Source organism: Elgaria multicarinata, chromosome 2, assembly GCF_023053635.1.
Source record: "Elgaria multicarinata webbii isolate HBS135686 ecotype San Diego chromosome 2, rElgMul1.1.pri, whole genome shotgun sequence".
Lineage (NCBI taxonomy): Eukaryota > Metazoa > Chordata > Lepidosauria > Squamata > Anguidae > Elgaria > Elgaria multicarinata.
Genome location: NC_086172.1, coordinates 70,449,077 through 70,462,255, shown reverse-complemented (window position 1 = coordinate 70,462,255; position 13,179 = coordinate 70,449,077).

Here is a 13,179-nt window from a genome sequence, read left to right as displayed (position 1 = left end):
TTGCCCATAGGGATCCATTGAAAAGCACTTGCCCATAGGGAAACCTAGGGCAGAATTCTGCATAGAGAAGCCATGCTTGCCCATAGGGATCCATTGAAAAGCACTTGCCCATAGGGAAACCTAGGACAGAATTCTCCATAGAGAAGCCATGCTTGCTCATAGGGAAACCTAGGACAGAATTCTGCATAGAGAAGCCATGCTTGCCTATAGGGATCCATTGAAAAGCACTTGCCCATAGGGAATCCTAGGACAGAATTCTCCATAGAGAAGCCATGCTTGCCCATAGGGAAACCTAGGACAGAATTCTGCATAGAGAAGCCATGCTTGCCCATAGGGAAACCTAGGACAGAATTCTCCATAGAGAAGCCATGCTTGCCCATAGGGAAACCTAGGACAGAATTCTGCATAGAGAAGCCATGCTTGCCCATAGGGATCCATTGAAAAGTACTTGCCCATAGGGAAACCTAGGACAGAATTCTGCAAAGAGAAGCCATGCTTGCCCATAGGGAAACCTAGGACAGAATTCTGCATAGAGAAGCCATGCTTACCCATAGGGATCCATTGAAAAGCCCTTGCCCATAGGGAAACCTAGGACAGAATTCTGCATAGAGAAGCCATGCTTGCCCATAGGGATCCATTGAAAAGCACTTGCCCATAGGGAAACCTAGGACAGAATTCTCCATAGAGAAGCCATGCTTGCCCATAGGGATCCATTGAAAAGCACTTGCCGATAGGGAAACCTATCACAGAATTCTGCATAGAGAAGCTATTCTTGCCCATAGGGATCCATTGAAAAGCACTTGCCCATAGGGAAACCTAGGACAGAATTCTCCATAGAGAAGCCATGCTTGCCCATAGGGAAACCTAGGACAGAATTCTGCATAGAGAAGCCATGCTTGCCCATAGGGATCCATTGAAAAGCACTTGCCCATAGGGAAACCTAGGACAGAATTATGCATAGAGAAGCCATGCTTGCCCATAGGGATCCATTGAAAAGCACTTGCCCATAGGGAAACCTAGGACAGAATTCTGAATAGAGAAGCCATGCTTGCCCATAGGGAAACCTAGGCCAGAATTCTGCATAGAGAAGCCATGCTTGCCCATAGGAATCCATTGAAAAGCACTTGCCCATAGGGAAACCTAGGACAGAATTCTGCATAGAGAAGCCATGTTTGCCCATAGGGATCCATTGAAAAGCACTTGCCCATAGGGAAACCTAGGGCAGAATTCTGCATAGAGAAGCCATGCTTGCCCATAGGGAAACCTAGGCCAGAATTCTGCATAGAGAAGCCATGCTTGCCCATAGGAATCCATTGAAAAGCACTTGCCCATAGGGAAACCTAGGACAGAATTCTGCATAGAGAAGCCATGTTTGCCCATAGGGATCCATTGAAAAGCACTTGCCCATAGGGAAACCTAGGGCAGAATTCTGCATAGAGAAGCCATGTTTGCCCATAGGGATCCATTGAAAAGCACTTGCCCATAGGGAAACCTAGGGCAGAATTCTGCATAGAGAAGCCATGCTTGCCCATAGGGATCCATTGAAAAGCACTTGCCCATAGGGAAACCTAGGACAGAATTCTCCATAGAGAAGCCATGCTTGCTCATAGGGAAACCTAGGACAGAATTCTGCATAGAGAAGCCATGCTTGCCTATAGGGATCCATTGAAAAGCACTTGCCCATAGGGAATCCTAGGACAGAATTCTCCATAGAGAAGCCATGCTTGCCCATAGGGAAACCTAGGACAGAATTCTGCATAGAGAAGCCATGCTTGCCCATAGGGAAACCTAGGACAGAATTCTCCATAGAGAAGCCATGCTTGCCCATAGGGAAACCTAGGACAGAATTCTGCATAGAGAAGCCATGCTTGCCCATAGGGATCCATTGAAAAGTACTTGCCCATAGGGAAACCTAGGACAGAATTCTGCATAGAGAAGCCATGCTTACCCATAGGGATCCATTGAAAAGCACTTGCCCATAGGGAAACCTAGGACAGAATTCTGCATAGAGAAGCCATGCTTGCCCATAGGGATCCATTGAAAAGCACTTGCCCATAGGGAAACCTAGGACAGAATTCTGCATAGAGAAGCCATGCTTGCCCATAGGGATCCATTGAAAAGCACTTGCCCATAGGGAATCCTAGGACAGAATTCTCCATAGAGAAGCCATGCTTGCCCATAGGGAAACCTAGGACAGAATTCTCCATAGAGAAGCCATGCTTGCCCATAGGGAAACCTAGGACAGAATTCTGCATAGAGAAGCCATGCTTGCCCATAGGGATCCATTGAAAAGTACTTGCCCATAGGGAAACCTAGGACAGAATTCTCCATAAAGAAGCCATGCTTGCCCATAGGGAAACCTAGGACAGAATTCTGCATAGAGAAGCCATGCTTGCCCATAGGGATCCATTGAAAAGCACTTGCCCATAGGGAAACCTAGGATAGAATTCTGCATTGAGAAGCCATGCTTGCCCATAGGGATCCATTGAAAAGCACTTGCCCATAGGGAAACATAGGACAGAATTTGCATTGGATCCCTATGGGCAAGTATGGTTTCTCTATGTAGAATTCTGTCCCATTGTTTTCTATGGGCAAGTGGTTTGCATTGGATCCCTATGGGCAAGTATGGTTTGTCTATGGGCAAGTACTTTCCTTTGTTAACAAACACAAACTGGTGTGATGGAGCTTTTAGAGCATACACTCATGCACACACCATGTAGGGGGAAGAGGGGAGGGAACCCCAAAAAGCAAGACACCTTTCCCTTTGCTGAAACCCTTTCCTCTAGACTGCAACTAGTGTGTGTTGCAGTGCCTGGTCTCAGTGGCCTGGTTCAGACAAAACGCTAAACCATGCTGCTTAACCACAAAATGGTTAATGGAATGCATTAAGGTCAATGCATTCCATCAACCATTTTGTGATTAAGCAGCATGGTTTAGCATGTTGTCTGAGCCAGGCCAGTGAAGAGGAAGGAAAACGTGTGTCTGTGTGTGTGGCCTGACTAGAAGAGGCGAGACACCCAACAATGGCACTTTGCTCTGGCAAGCAAGAAGCCTAGTGCTTTCAGCAGGAGCCTTTCCTCTGGGAAGAGAGTCTCAGTTGCCCTGGGGAGTGGGGGGGGGTAAGGCACACTGTCTTCTTTTAATTGGATTTTAAAATTTCATATTGGTTTTTATCATGTTAATGTTTTAATTTATTTTAGGATTGTATATTTATTCTATTTTATATGTATGGTTTTATCTGTACGCCGCCCTGAGATCCTTGTGATATAGGGTGGGATGTAAATGTTTAATAAATAAATAAAATGCCTCTGGGAAGAAGGGGAGTCTGGACTCTCCCAGACATGAAGGTACTTACACAGTGCCATGGAGAAGTGCAGTGCCATGGGTCCTAAGCCCTGGAAAAGATGCTCCTTGATATGGGAGAAAGACTGGGCCGCCTTTCCATCCCATCTAACCAAAGGGAATAATTGCTGTAGTTGCCAGAAACCTGCTTTTAACAAAAGATGGCCTTACATGCTAATGACTGCCTTAAAATACAGGTGTGCAGACTGACCAGGTGTGTCACTAACGATCACTCTGGCTATCCAGCATTCATATTCTGCTCAGGTTTAAAATAAAACCACACACTTTTGCCTCTGGAGAATACATTTTTAAGAGGTCTGTTAGGGACTGAATTGCTTGGTCCAGCTTCGCTGATTCTTCTCAGCCCTGTTCCCTGGGCTTTTCTCCCAAGGGGGGATGGAGACGTCTTGGCTTTTGGGCTGCCTCAAAAGGGAGCCGCTACTTCTCACTTGCAAAAGAGCTGCTTTGGAACAAGAGAGTTCCTTAAGCCCTGAAATAAGATTAGGGTGACCATATGAAAAGGAGGACTGGGCCCCTGTATCTTGCAATACAGTTGTATTGCAAAGGAAATTTTAGCAGGTGTCATTTGTATATATGGAGAATCTGGTGACATTTCCTCTTCATCACACCAGTGAAACCTGCAGGAGCCCTGACCACTTTTAAATCTGGTCACTCTAGTATAGCTCCTGCAGCTTTAACTGTGGTGATGAAGAGGGAATTTCACCAGGTTCTCCATATATACAAAGGGCACCTGCTGAAATTCCCTTTTCTATGCAACTGTTAAAGATGCAGGAGCCCTGTCCTCCTTTTCATATGGGCACCCTAAATAAGAGGCATTTGCCATGAATAAGAAACCCCAGTGCTGAGGAGAGAGAGAGAAATCCCCTCAGAAGGAATTTTATTGTTTTACTCTGTACAGCACCATGTACATTGATGGTGCTATATAAATAAATAAATATAATAATAATAATAATAATAATAATAATAATAATAATAATAGAATGCAATTAATAACAGCTGGCTTCAGTCTCACAATTGCTGGGAGCCAGAGGAAGGCGAGGTGGACCTGAGTGAGGGTTTAGGGAATATGGCCTGAGGTAAAAAAAAAAAGGGAAAAAAGTATTAAGAGGCTTGTAGGGTGGATTTGATTTAAATCATGATTTAAATCACTACTCAGAAAGACTTTGAGGTGACCCCCCAAAAAAAAGGTGCACTCTTCCTTGCTAAATTTTACACAACTCAGAGTTACCAAAGACTCATTCTTGCTGGTATAAGCTTAATATTTACAACCAGATGAAGGTTTCAGTTTTAGAATAGCAACTTTTCAGAATAGTTTTACAGTTATATAAAAAAATAGTATCTAATAGTTTCTAATAGTATCATATTTGGTGATACTATTAGAAACACATCATAGATAGATAATTATGAAATTATTGTGAGGTAAACTGTCTCCAGTTTAATAGGTTAATCATTCATATTTGGCCACTTTTCTGCTGTACTTTATTGGAAGGTGAAAAATAAACTTACAGAAACCTCTGGAAGAGCATGACATTGTGAATGGATTCATGGAATTCATTTACCAAAAAATTAAAAATGCCTCATGCTACATAGTTAAAAACTAATCCTTATTTCATGATGAATAACCTTTGAACTATAATGTATCTTAAATAGAAAACTATCTTTAGATAGATTTTTCCTCAAAAAACATATCAAAAGCATCAAATTTAAATTTAAAAAATCCATATTTTTTTTGGATTTTTTTTAAAAATCATGGATTTTTAATCAGTGATTTAATCAGCGATTTTAAAAAATCACTGTTGCTGCTTGTAGTCCTTCAGAGTTGCCACCAAGCAATCTTGAAAATCCTAAAGTAAATATTAGGGTCCCCTCAGGTCTGGAGTTCTTGCTGTCTCCTGCACCCCACACTTTCAGTCCTTAATCTCTCTCAGGGACCCCACACACACCACACCCCCAAACTTCCATGTCCCCTTTTAAGACAAATCGCCCAGTCAAAATCACGCACTCAAGAGTAAAGTTTTTTTTTTAAAAAAAAAAACTTTTGGTGATTTTAAATTTTGTATATTTGTTTTTAATGTTCATTGTTTATAACTTTTGTAAACCGCCCAGAGAGCTTTGGCTATGGGGAAGTATCTAAATGTCATAAAATAATGAAGTTAACGGAAAAGGAGCACAAGTCCTGGTTTTCCTCAATCTAGAGCTTTCAGCTACAGAAGGGGCCCAATCCTCCCCCTTTCCCAAACACAGAGGTAAAGGGGTTTAAGGACTGGGGCATTGCTTCAGTAGGAAAAGCACCTAATTTGTGTGAGAAAGGGGGGATCTACACTATTGCTTTTAAAGCATTTTAAAGCGCTTTGAAAACGTTTTGAAACCTGTATATGCAGTGTGTCCTGGGCCCCAACAGTTGTCAAAACTGTTAAAAAGCGCTTCCAAATCAGCTTTGGAAGAACCAGTTCCCCACTATCTATATTATATATTAATGCCACTTTGTAGCATTACAGACTACACAAAGGCTCGAGGCTGAAAATTTCTACTCAGGAGCAAAAGCCTGCTCATGAGGAGAAGGAACCAGTCCTTTTAAAGTTTCTTTTCCCCTTCTTTTTTTAATAGCTGCTTTCAGTGCTGCAAAGCATCGAATGGGCGGAGACTCAAGAGAAGGAAGGACCAGCTGTGAATGCCAACAAGCCAGACTCCGTTCAGCTGCAGCAACAGAGCCAGCGTGCGCATAATCTCTCCGTCTCCCTCAGGACCTCAGTTAGGTGGAGAGTTTGCGCAGGGGAGAGACTTAAACGAAGAACCAGCCCTGCCATGCCAGCAGCACAAAGGCCCAACTGGCCATGTGGGGCCAGAGTCTCACCTGGAAGTGGCTCATTTAAAAAAACCAGAGCTGCCTCGTGGGGGCATAGCCGCCTCATGGGGGCATAGCTGGGCATAGCCGCCTCGTGGGGGCATAGCCGCCTCGTGGGGGCATAGCCGCCTCGTAGGGGCATAGCCAGGCATAGCCGCCTCATAGGAGCATAGCTGCCTCATAAGGGCATAGCCGGGCATAGCCGCCTCGTGGAGGCATAGCCGGGCATAGCAGCCTTGTGGGGGGGCACAGCTGCCACGTTGCCACGAGGGAGGACAGCCGAGTACAGCCGCCACGAGGGGCACAGCTGAGCACAGCCACCACGAGGGGGCACAGTCACCACGAGGGGGCATAGCCGGGCACAGCCACCACGAGGGGGCATAGCCGGGCACAGCCACCACATGGCATAGCGCCTTCTTGCTTGGCCTGCCTGCTTACCGGGACTGTTTCAACCTGCAGCTGGCCACTAAGGGTTTGCTGTTGGGGACTCTGTGGTGGCTGGATTGGCCCAGAGCCTCACCTGGAAGAGGCTCATAAAAGAGCTAGCCCTGCTGTGTCCTTCCTTCCTGGGAGCAGCACAAAGGCCCAACTGGCAGCGTGAGACACCCAGCCCTCTGCCTCAGCTGCGTTTTACCTGCTAGCAAGAGTGCCTTCTCGCTTGGCCTGCCTGCTGACCTGGACGGCTTCAATCTGCAGCTTGGCTGGTAAGGGTTTGCCTCTGGGGACTGTGTGGTGGGGGGATTGGGCCGGAGCCTCACCTGGAAGAGGCTCATTTTAAAAAAACACCACCAGCCCTGCTACTCGGGGGCAAGCTGTCATTTGGGGGCAAGCCTCAACACATGGGCAACATTTACGATCATCAGAGGGAGGCCCTGCTTCTCGTTCCAAGAAGAACAGACTATTGTCATGAAGATCCTCGACGGCAGGGCCTTCTCTGTAGCAGCTCCCACCCTCTGGAAAAACCCTCCCTCGTGCAGTTTGGGAGGCGGAAATAGCTTCGGCTATTAGACGGTATAAAAATGTAATAAATAAATAAATAAATAATAAATAAACTTCCTTCAAAAGCCTCCTGAAGACGTACCTGTTTAGACAAGCTTTCCCTGGACTATAACTTGCATTGGTTTTATATGACATTTTAAAATCGTTATTCTTGATTTTGTGTATTATGATTTGAGCTGCCCAGAGAGCCCTGGCTGTTGGGCAGTATAAATATATAATAAAGGAATAAAATAGGGTTCTGCTCTCTTGGCTAGTCTGCTGTAGTTATGGCCGGGGTGGTCAGAGAGTTACTTGGCCAGTGGCTTTGCTCCCCTTCTCCTCCTGGTTGTCCTGAACAGCAAATGAGCCAACAAGCCCTATTGAAATGCAGCTTCTGTTTGAGGGACATCTGAAAACTAAAGGTGTTTCTTTGGATATTGCAATTAGTAAGTTTTAGTTTGCATTAGTCTTAAGTGTTTTATTTGTTCTTGTGTGTAATTGTACGTTTTCACTTCTCTTCTCAGCTTGTCTGTCTGCTTGATCTACTTGCATCAAAGAAAGCTAAGTGCCTGGGATTTCATTTTATAATGTTTCTTGTGTTTTGCATTGTTGTGGGTTGCATTTTATTTTCTGATGCATTTGGGGTTGGAATTGTTGTGGGTTGCATTTTATTTTCTGATGCATTTGGGGTTGGAATTGTTTTGGGTTGCATTTTATTTTGTAATGAAATTTGTGTTTTGAATGGTTATTATTGTGAGAGTTGGGTTGTGTAACTTTTTTAGCATTTATCACGCAATCCTACATGTGTTTAATCAGAAGTAAATCCCAATGACCCTGTTCAGGAGGCACCTTAAAGTACGGTGGTTCAGGCTTTTTTGTTAACAAAAAAGTCTGAACCACTGTGGTTTAAGGAGCCTTCTGAACAGGGCCAATAGGGTCTTCAACTGTGAAATGGGAGGGCACCAGGTTGGGGAAGGGTGGTTTAGAGGAAGAATGATTGGTACTGATAGGGTTAAACTTAAACCCCTTACCAAGATTCCTTCCTTGCTTCCTAAATGTGCTTTCACATTTTATATTGTATTTTATTTGATGATGCGTTCTGTGGTTTGAATTGTTGTGTATTTCATTTTATTTAATGATGCATTTTGTGGTTTGAATTGTTGTGAATTGCCCACAGAGCTCAATTGTAAGAGTTGGTTAGTGCCAACTTTGCCCTTTCCCCTTGCAGGGAATGAGGAGCAGGACTTCCTTTTGCTTCTAGTACAGAACTTTAAGGAGGCTTCATGCAATCACATGCAATTAATTCCATGTATTTTAAATATTTATTATGTGTTTTCATGTGTTTTATTGGTCTGTTGACTGTAATAAAAAGAATTGAATTGATAGTGCCATTTTTAGGATTTATCACACAATCCTATGTGTGTTTAATTGGAAGTAAATCCCAATGTGTTTAACTGCGAAATGGAAGGGCACCAGGGCAAGGGTGGTTTAGAGCAGTGATGGTGTGGTTGGGATTGCTTCCTCGCTTCCTCGCTTGCAGACTTCGAGGACCAGGCCCGCTCCCATCACGTCTGACAAGGTAAGACATTGTGGGTACTCTTACTTCTTTACTAGCAATTGTTTCATTACCTAGTCATGTTTTATTAGGTTGTGTGGGGTGGCACAGTTTTTGGGATTGTTTCAGGCAGCAAAACACCTTGGGCCAGACCTGGACTTAGAACTGTGTTAGATACATCCCTTTATGGGATGTCCCAGGTTAGCCATGGTGCCCTTCCAAGGACCCTCCTTCATGGAGAACATTATGGTCTAAGTGCTGGAACTTAGCGGACTTCTTTGCCACCTCTTCACGAGGACCACTGACTTGGGACTGTGTTACACACAGGCAGCGTTCCCTTCATGGGAATGTCTCAGGTTAATTGAAGATGCCCTAGCAGGCATGGCCAGCATTCATGCATTTTGTGGTTTTAATTGTTGTGAATTGCCCAAAGTGCTTCACTGCAAAGAGTTGGTTTGTGCCCTTTTTTAGGGTTTATCACACAATCCTATGTGTGTTTAATTAGAAGCAAATCCCAATGTGTTTAACTGTGAAATGGGAGGGCACCAGGTTGGGGAAGGGTGGTTTAGAGGAGCAATGGCTGGTAGTGATATGGTTAAACTCCCCTTACCAAGATTCCTTCCTGGCTTCCTAATTACAATATAAAATGTAAAAGCACATTTTATTTCATAAAGCATTTTGTGGTTTTCATTGTATTTTTTGTTATGGATTTTGTGGTTTTAACTGTGTATTGCGTGTTATTTGAACATGCATTTTGGAGGTTCAATTGTTGTGTGGTTTTGATTGTTGTGAGTTCCTCAAAGGGCGTCATTGGCAGAGACAGGGCTGGACATCGCAAGATTGGCTCCTAATTGCAATATAAAATGTAAACTCAAGATTCCTTCCTTGCTTCCTATTTGCAATATAATATGTAAAAGCGCATTTTATTACATATTTTGTGGTTTTAATTGTTGTGTGTTGTGTTTTTATGCATTTTGGTGGTTTAATTGTGTGTTGTGTTTGATTTTACTATGCAATTTGAGGGATTAATTATTGTGTATTATGTTTGATTTTACTATGCAATTTGGGGATTTAATTGTTATGTATTGTGTTTGATTTTACTATTCAAATTGGAGGGTTAATTGTTGTGTGTTGCAATTTATTGTGTTTTATTTCATTTCTTAAATTTTTATACTGTCCCATAGCCGGGGCTCTCTGGGAAGTTCACAAAAAAATAATTCCAGGCTCATAGAATCATAGAATAGTAGAGTTGGAAGGGGCCTATAAGGCCATCAAGTCCAACCCCCTGCTCAGTGCAGGAATCCATATAATAATAATAATAATTTTATTTCTTAACCGCCTCTCCCTCTGGATTGAGGCGGGGAACAACATAGAACAATACAGATAGTGGGATAATTGTGAACAGTGGGGTCAAAATAAATTTAACTGCAAAAAGCTGCAACTGCATTATCAGTAAACAAGGTAAATGATAACACCATCACCCTGACACCAGGATACAATCAGACAGCTGGTGTTAATTGTACAGCACCATGTACATTGATGGTGCTATATAAATAAATAAATTAATAATAATAATAATTTGGCTTAATGGCCAGAGGTGTCGATGTATTCGACATAATTATGCATGGGGGGTTAATTGTTGTGAATTTCCCAAAGAGCTTGGTTGCAAGAGTTTGTGCCCACAGGCTTTTTGCAAGGTAAGTGTTCATAGGAATGATGCATCTCATCAGGATCATTAACATCAGTTGAAGACTTCTGACAAGGTGAGTGCAAGACTGTACATGTATTAGAGTAGAATTATAAAAACTCAGCTTAGCTTAGTCCTATGTACATCTTTTCTCAGACACTGTTAGTTCTGTTGCTTCTTTACTAGCAATTGTTTAAATATCTAGTCATGTTTTATTGGGTTGTGTGGGGTGGCACAGTTTTTGGGATTGCTTCAGGCAGCAAAATACCTTGGGCCAGACCTGGACTTCGGATTGTGTTATACACAGGTAATGTCCCCTTTATGGGGATGTGTCAGGTTAGCAATGGTCGCTTGCAAGCATGGCTGGCCCTCCATGGAGAACGTTATGCGCTAAGTGTAAGGACTTAGCAGTCTACTTGCCACCTCTTCATGGGTTGGCTGACTAAGTGCTGTGCTACACACAGGTAGCGTTCCCTTTATGGGGATGTGTCAGGTTAGCAATGGTCGCTTGCAAGCATGGCTGGCCTTCCGTGGAGAACGTTATGCGCTAAGTGTAAGGACTTAGCAGTCTACTTGCCACCTCTTCATGGGTTGGCTGACTAAGTGCTGTGTTACACACAGGTAGCGTTCCCTTTATGGGGATGTGTCAGGTTAGCAATGGTCGCTTGCAAGCATGGCTGGCCCTCCATGGAGAACGTTATGCGCTAAGTGTAAGGACTTAGCAGTCTACTTGCCACCTCTTCATGGGTTGGCTGACTAAGTGCTGTGTTACACACAGGTAGCGTTCCCTTTATGGGGATGTGTCAGGTTAGCAATGGTCGCTTGCAAGCATGGCTGGCCCTCCATGGAGAACGTTATGCGCTAAGTGTAAGGACTTAGCAGTCTACTTACCACCTCTTCATGGGTTGGCTGACTAAGTGCTGTGTTACACACAGGTAGCGTTCCCTTTATGGGGATGTGTCAGGTTAGCAATGGTCGCTTGCAAGCATGGCTAGCCCTCCATGGAGAACGTTATGCGCTAAGTGTAAGGACTTAGCAGTCTACTTGCCACCTCTTCATGGGTTGGCTGACTAAGTGCTGTGTTATACACAGGTAATGTCCCCTTTATGGGGATGTGTCAGGTTAGCAATGCTCGCTTGCAAGCATGGCTGGCCCTCCATGGAGAACGTTATGCGCTAAGTGTAAGGACTTAGCAGTCTACTTGCCACCTCTTCATGGGTTGGCTGACTAAGTGCTGTGTTACACACAGGTAGCGTTCCCTTTATGGGGATGTGTCAGGTTAGCAATGGTCGCTTGCAAGCAAGGCTGGCCCTCCTCCATGGAGAACATTATGCGCTAAGTGCAAGGATTAGCAGAATGTTTGCCTCTTCTTCATGGGTTGGCTGACTAAGTGCTGTGTTACACACAGGCAGCGTCGCCTTTATGGGGACGTCACAGGTTAGCAATGGTCTTCGTGGATTATGGAGGTTTTAATTGTTGTGTATTGCATTTACTGTACACATTTAACATTAGTCATTAGGCAGATTTAAAATATAAATTAATGAGAGGATATTAAAGCAAAAGAAATGTTTTCATTATGAATTTTATTTTATTTTTCTCCTGAGATATTAATGTAACAATCTAATAAAGGCATCTGAAACCTGAGTTGGTGTATTTATTTTGTCCGTGTGCATTTATTTTGCCTGCGTATATGTAATAAAAGCATTCTGTTGCAAAAGTGTCATTTTTCTTTTACTCTAAAAAGTTTATTAAGTTTCTCTGAAAGTGCCATTTTTCATGCTATAATGTATCATCTTATGTTGAAATGTTTTTCATCCTTCCAAAATTTGTTTATGTGCATTTGGCTATCTGCATTTTATTTTACAAAGTATTTTGTGGTTTTAATTGTTGTGAACTGCCCAAAGAAATCAGTTGTAAGAGTTGGTTTGTGTCATTTTTTTTAGGGTTTATCGCAAGGCCCGATTTGTGTTTATTCAGAGGTAAATCCCAATGCATTTAACTGTGGAATGCGAGGACTCCAAATTGGTGAAGTTTGGATTAGAATTTGAGTGGTTGTCTGTGATAGGGTTACACACCCCTTACCAGGACTGCGCTTTTACATTTTATATTGCAAAACATTTTATGGTTTTAATTCTTGTGCATTGCATTTTATTTTGCAATGTGTTTTGAGGGTTTTAATGGTTGTGAATTGCCCGAAGAGCATTGTTGTAAGAGTTAGTTTGTGTCATTTTTTAAGGGTTTATTGCAAAGTGGACAGAAGTAAATCGCAATGTGTTTAACTGTGAAATGGTGGGTGAGGGGCCAGCTTGGTTAAAGGTGTTTTAGAGGGACTGTTGGCAGTGATTGGGTTAAATACACCTTACCAAGTTTCCTAATTGCACGTTTTCATTGTTGTGTATTGATTTTTATTATTTTATTATAAAACTTAAATATCACCATAATACAGAAATCTTAAAAGCAAGGAATAAGTAATAAATTGCTATATATATTTAAAAGAAAGAGTCCGACACTATAAATACCCAGTAGGAATTTAACATTAATTATTAGGCAGGTTTAAAATAAGATAAATTAATGGGAGGATAGGTATCAAATAGAAAGGAAGACTGGTTTTTATTATTATGTACTTTAATTTTTCTCTCCTGAGAAACCATAACCTAATAAAAGCATCTGAAACCTGTGTTGGTACTTTTATTTTGTTTGTGTGTATATAATAAAACACCGGCATTCTGTTGCAAAAGCGTCTCCTTCCTT